The sequence below is a fragment of the Mirounga angustirostris genome, unplaced genomic scaffold (genome assembly GCF_029215605.1).
Source record: "Mirounga angustirostris isolate CCGP_5_RB_7025 unplaced genomic scaffold, mMirAng1.0.hap1 SCAF_3, whole genome shotgun sequence".
Taxonomy (NCBI): domain Eukaryota; kingdom Metazoa; phylum Chordata; class Mammalia; order Carnivora; family Phocidae; genus Mirounga; species Mirounga angustirostris.
In genome coordinates, this window is record NW_026991711.1 from 147302016 (window position 1) to 147309370 (window position 7355).

Genomic DNA, 7355 nt, shown 5'->3' on the forward strand with positions numbered 1-7355 from the left:
CTTTTTCCTTTGACCTTTTCCTTCTCAATTTCATTGTAGACATCATTTGCGTGTATGTGTGTCTCCCATTTTTCTTTCTCCGTGTTATCATTCCTTTTATTTTTTTCTCCAATTCTATTGCTTTCCTATATTTCTTTTTGTTAAATGATATGGTCAGGCGTGCTTAACTCTTTAGTGTAACAGAATACACTTGCTTACTTATAATCAACTTATTAGCTAGATGACAGAGATTTCTGAAAAGTTCGAGGAGGGAAGTTGTCAGTTAAAACTACTGAAACTCAACTTGACAGATAAATTAATTGGTTCTTATGGATTTCAAAGGCTGGAGAAGAAATGAAGGATAGTTAAGCATATGAAAGCCATTCTGATTATAAATAATTCATCTGAGTATTTGATCTATTTGATCAGAGATTGCTTACACAAAGTTGGGGCATCTGTTATACATTGAAGACTCAAAATGCATGTATGATGAGACACTTGTTACCTATTTTGAAAACACCAACCCCAGAATCAAGTGAATCAGGCAGATGGACTGAAGATCAACAATGAGCAAAGCAATCAGGCAGGTTAAGTCAGGGTGGACTCAATAGGCAATGAGGCTGTCAGAGGACCACCAGGCATGCACATATTGATGGTAGCAGGAGTCAGGCCAGAGTAACAGTCATATACTGGCAGTAGGGTTGGGCCCTGGATGATGGCTTGTTCATAAATCCTGGAGCTGAAATTCAGTCCTATCCAGTTATAAATTATTGTACATTCTATATAATTGGGAAATTTAAATGATTCCAACACTATCTCTTACCCACCGTCTCTAGTCTGCTAGTTACAAGCATTGCTATAGTATTTGCTATTGTAAAGATGAATGATTTGGAATATAAAATAAATCTGAACATGGAAAGTAACTGTAGCCAAGTAATAAAAGGATTCACATTGGATGACAGTAGGGAACTCACTCATAACTTCAACTACCATCTCTCTCTCTCTCTCTCTTTCATATATATCTAGCTACATGGATATATACATATAGATATAGATATAGATGTATTGTTTTATGAGTTGAACAGCAATATCAAACTATCCATGGGGCATCTCAGCCTGAATATCTGCCAAGTGTTTTGAACTCAAAATTCAAACTCAAGATCCTTCATTATAGATACCACTGAGACCTGGTCTTTGCCTTGTGTTTCTAAACTCTGTGAACACCATTATCAAAAAAAAAAAAAAAAAAAAAAGGCAAAACAAAATCCTGTGTTCCAAATCAGAAGCCAGAGTGTCATGCCTACATCAAATCAATCAACGAACCATTTTGACCCTATTTCCTTACTTTTTTTCTCTCTCAATTTTTTCCTGCCTGTACATTCTGTATAGTTCTAGTCCTAGTAGACCATAAGCTGAATTGCTTACTTGCTGTTATAAATTAATTTCCTCAATTTCCCATTCCTACTATCCATCCTCCCCACAGCTGCCAGGGATACATTTTTAAAATGCAATCTTTTTATGACACTCCCCTACTTTAAAACCTATTATGAATTCTTAACTACTCTAAAAATAAACATCAGAGTCCTAAGAATGTCATGGAAAATCTATGGTGAATTAGGTGCCAGCCTCTCTACTCAGGACCATCCAGTCCAGCACTCCTCTGGAGCCATTCTAATTTACTTAGTTACAATCATCTTTGACTTTGTGTGATCATGTTCTGTTATCCTGAATGCCTTCCTCCCTATATTTGTCTTTACTTGGATAGCTAGTAATGTGTCACACTCAACTTGAGTGTAAGTCTCTTTGGAATTCTTTCCTGGGTTCCCTCTCTCCCCAGATAAGTTAGCTTCCTGTCCTCTAACCTCACATAGCATGCTGTGCACAAATTTTGTTATCAACACTGTGTTGAATATATTACCTTGTTTGTCAAACTCACTAGATCAAGAGTTCCTTGAGTCAGTGTAATATGTAGAGCTCCTTGAGTCAATGTAATATGTGACTCATAAGAAACCCTCAGTAAAAGTTTGTTCAATGAGGGAATAAAATGTTAGGAAAAAAATGTGCTTAACGTATGTGGATGGTATTACAAAGTTCTAGAATTGTTATCCATTTTTACTCCAAATGGTCCTAAATCCATTTAAATGAAAATGTAATTTGATCCAAAAACTAGAACTTCAAGACACCATTTAGCATGAAGAACTTCCTATTAAAGGACCTATGAATCATTTAAAATAGAGCCCCATATTCACTAATCAAAGTATGACTTGAACCCCTTTCCCCACCACAGGAGGAAGGCACAAGCTTCACTATGTCTATCATCTATCTATCTGTCTTCCTATCTATCTATCTATCTATCTATCTATCTATCATCTATCATCTTTCATCTTTCTTTTAGTATTTGTCATCAAACATATGATGTGTCAGACACTAGATTTGGGGGATAAAGAAATGAATAAAAATACCCTGTTACTCAGATATTCAAGTTGAGAAAAAAAAAAGAGCAGGCCTGCAAAATCCTATATTTAGCTCTCCAGTTTGCTATTTCATTATTAGTCAAGCAAAATGGATTGAATTTTTATTCACTGGTACCTTTTTTTCCCCCACTGTGTGGCAGTCTCCATTTCTCATTCTTGTTTTTACTTTTTTCCCCTCTGCTTATTTGCCTAGCTAAGCCACTGTCCTTGGGAGTGAAAGCTGCCACCAGGGATGCTTTCCAATAAGCTGTTTATTTTCTCTCACAAATAAAATTAGATAAAGGCTTAAGGCTTACTTATATCATCAGCTGAGGCCCGGGATCCTGCAGTAGAGGCAGCAGTAAAAAGCAGTGCAATTTGTTCTGAGGTGTCGAACATGCCTGAAATCTAGCCCGCCATCTGCCAGCTCCATGGATTGTGTCCTCCTTCCCCACCCAGCATTGTCTGCATTGGTACAGAGGAAGAGATTTTTTTTTTTTTTTTTTTTTTTTTTTACACAAAGGCACACCATTGCTCACTAAGCCAAATGCCTAGAGCAAGATCCTTTTTATTCATAGATGCATCTTGTATAGTAGCACCTGCCCTGAGCCTTCAATACTTTGAGAACATGAGCTGGGAATCTACTTGAACCCGGAAGCTCCGGCGAAAAAAATCTAATAGTGTAACAAACTTTTCTTCTGTTTTTCATCTCCTAGAATCTTACTTTTAGTTAATCTAATTATTTTTACCAGTTGTATCATTTTGTGCTAATATTTTTGAATATATTGTTTACATATCTTCCTAATATTTTTCTTTTTTTGGATTCTGGTTTTAACTGCTGCATTTTATCTTTTATAAATTTCCATCGTTTCTATCTTCAGTATCTTCATACTATTTAAAATAAATTTTAGGGGCACCTGGGTAGTTCAGTCAGTTAAGCGTCTGCCTTCTGCTTGGGTCACGATCCCCAAATCGGGGGATCAAGGCCACGTCAGGCTGTCTGCTCCGTGGAGGGTCTGCTTCTCCTTTTCCCTCTGACCCTCTCCCCTCTTGTGCTCTCTCTCTCAAATAAATAAATAAAATCTTAAAAAATATTTAAAATAAATTTTAGATTTTAAAATATAGATCTCATCACATTTTCATTGAATTAATCATAATTTCTGTTTCATATTATTTCCATGTCTTTTTTGTATTATCTCTAAGACTATTTTAATTCTCTCATTGAATATAAATTCTATTTTATTCTTCACTACATTTATAGGTAATATAAATATATAGGTAATATATAGGCAGGAAGCATCGGTTCTTTTGGAAGTACCCATATGTTAAGTGAAGGAGTTTTGAAGGCAGGACTTATATTTACCCTTCAGTCTTCTCCAAACAGGTTCTCCTATTCTCTTCCATATTTAATTTCTATAACAAGCAACTATTCCCAAAACTGAATTTTCATCATACTCTATAAGAACTAAAATTCAGTGAGCTAGAGGCAAGATTCTAATGTCCGTGTATGAAACAGCCCATTTCCTCTTGCCTCACTGCCTTAGTTCAACAATTGGACTTCTAACTGGCATACCTTCTGAGTAAGTTGGTCACCCTACTTAGTCCAAGGTCCACTTTATACAAGGCTAGATCTTTGGCTCCTTCCAAGCTCCTGTCAGTGCTATATTGTATCCTGAAGAAATTACACGCCACCTGGTGTTCATATTGCTCTAAATTGTATTGCTTTTGTATTGCTCCCTTTTATATTGCTCCCAATTGATCCAACCTCTTTTTATTGCCTAAACTTGCTACCTGGACACTGTGTCTTTATCTTCCTAATTGTACTTGTTGAAACGAACCTCTGTACCTGAGTTAATTACGTCAGTCCTAAGTGCTTATTGGCTTAGAGTACACATTGCCGCCTTTTTAACAAATCCCCATCTTATCTCTTAAACTCAAGGAGAGGGAGTTTTTAAAAATCCAATATTTTAGCTACCTAAATGTTGCAGCCTATATTAAATTTAAACACACTTTTGAAAACTAAGTTTCAAATTAGTGCTTTGAGTTTCAACTAGTCTGCTTACATTTTCAATGTATTTTTTAATCTAAATTATTTTACAAGTGGCTATTACTTTACCTTATGGGAGTTTGTAAGGCATCAATCTTCACATTAAAATGATTAAACTAAAACTGGTGATAGATTTTATTAAGAGGCTTCCAGCCCCAGAACAGTTGTCCTGAAACAAAAATGATAGAAATGATAGAAATGTGTTCTACTGAGATGAGAAATCTATTTTCTGTCCTTAAATGCAACTATCCTGACTATGACCTTTGCGAAGCCATACTGTTTCTTAGGTAGAGTGAAACATAATGTAATATTTTAAATACATTTTAGATATTAGCAACTTTAACTGCATTTTGTATACCCAAGGATTGCCAATATGATTGCCTTTCTCCTGTACTAATATATAACACTATTTTGACAGTATCTTTTTCAACTGCTAAACAAAGATTTATTTGTGAAATTGAGAATCAAAATGTTTCTCCAGTATTCATGGGCTATAATGTTATTTTTCTCATATACATAATTCCTAAACACGACAACGTAGAGGGGACTCTCCAGAAATGCTTTTGTATCCTGGTAAAAGTGGCTACAGCTGGACGTAGCTATTAAAGCTCATTATAGTTACCCTGTCAAGTTGCTGGAGTCCACATCTATGTCAAGAATAGCTTATGCATTTTGACTGGAAAATGAGTTTACTAATAGCAAAGATGTTTTTTAAAAATGGCTTTGAATATGGAGTTTTAGGTGGAATTGAAAAATAAAATTGTTTCTACATGAAAAATAACACATTATCGTATTTCTATACATAAATTTAAATTAAATCCACCCATACACTGTGAGCTCGGAGCTTAGTGAAAGCAAGTGTTTTCGTTGTTGCTGTTGTTCTAAATCTCATGAGTTGTTATTTGGAAGCTTGGAAGCTTCTTTATGGTACTGAAGACTTGGTCCCTTTCCGAGAACCAGCGCATGTAGTACTGCATGCTAAGAACTGCCTGGAACTCTGGACAGGGTCCCCCTGACAATGCTTCTGTCTCTCTCCCTACAGTCACAGTCAAGAGGTTGAGTGGAAGAGGCCACACTGGCCTGTGTCTCCCTCTCTCATAAGGCCTTCCAAAAACACACGTATAACTTTCTGAACTGAAGGCTTGAGACATTTTGAGGGGGCGGAAGGATTATAAAGGGGAGTGTGAATGTTAAAATCAGGCACTGCCTACAACTTTCCCTGGCAAGGAACTCAGCCATTCACAAGGAGGTACTGTTCTAGTTTCTAAGCGGGCTCACTTGCCCTCAGATGTGCTCGATTTCTCTCGCCTTCAAATCTTTACCTTGTTTTAAATGATACTAACTGCCATTCCTGCTTCAGCAAATAATACATTTTCTTGAAGTCCAAATCATTCTGTTAGTGTTAGCATCCACGGGGAGTACTGGTACACTGTTCCCAACTGGGAGTTACCCCTAATTCCACAAGAATGCAGAGCTCATGTCATTGGTATTCCAAATCTGCAGAAAAAGTTTTGGTCTCTCCGGGCATCCTTTGTGGAACACACACACACACACACACACACACACTCACACACACACACACATACCCTCCCAAGGACTGCCTGATGGTCTTTGTCTGGAATTCCTGGATGTTGTCTTCTTAACAGGATGCTACTCTCTGTCTCTCCACAGTCACTATCAAGAGGTGGAATGGAATATATTCTCAGATACATATAGTCTAAGATGGAAAAACAGAGTTCCTAACTGCTTGGAGAATTGTAAGATTCCTTCCTTTTTCACGTCATCAATAAATCTCATGTTTCCTTAGGACTTCCATGAAAAATACCATGACATTATTCTAGTTAATTATTGACTAAATGTTCAGCTGAGGTTGTTTGTCCTCAGTTTTGATCAATGACAAGAAGATGAAATAAAGTATTTATGCCTAATAATATAGTTTCAGGCTATGACTATACTATTCTCTTCTTTGAGTTACCCCTTCAATTTAATACCTCGTTTAGGCAAACTTGTCTCTTATAATCATTTATGTCTAATATGTTCCAGGGACCTGCAGGCTCTGGAGAGATGGAGAAAGAAATAAAGCCACTCGACATTGAGTTTAAAGTCAAAAGGAGGAAATAGATAACTAAATAGTCACTTATTAATAAGTTGGGCTATGGAATATAATAAATGTCTTAAACAATATGTTACAAGAAAGATTATAAGAAATTCAAGAAACAAAAGAGCCAAAGGGAAATTTTGGTAGGTGAGGCTGAAAAATAAATAAAGCCAAAGACAGATCATTAGGACTTTATGGTTGGGGTGATAGTCATTAACAATTTTTAAACTCTTTGTATCAGAGTAGCAGATGAGAACTCTCACTAGGATCACACAGGGAAGAATGGATAGGTATGAAAGCTTTGGTTAAGGAGGGTTGATGATGCCAGAAGAATAAAGGCAGTTTAAGCCTGCAGCAAGCCAATAGAAATAATGTGGGTTAGATAACCTTCTGGTTAGATAATCTGGCGCTATTTAGTTGACTTTATAGGGGCAGTTTTGGGAGAGAGTGAGAGAAGTTTTAAAAAACAAAATTTAAGTTTCTGTCCTGGGCAATTAGGTTGAGGCAGTCATTCACAAAGTATGGAAAGGCAGCAGACAGGGATGGAAGAAAGCTTACAACAAAGTTGGAAGCCCTTTTAGGGAAATGGAAGAGATTATGTTCAAGTTTTAGAGACATTAAATTTGAGGCACCTAGGATATATCCAGGGAGAGCAGTCTTGCAAATACTTCAATATGTAGTAGAAATTATCTTATCTGAAACATCAGGACCGGTTCATTGTCAGTTATTTGCTTAAAGTGGGAAAGTACACATTAAAGCATAAAAGAACACTGAGACA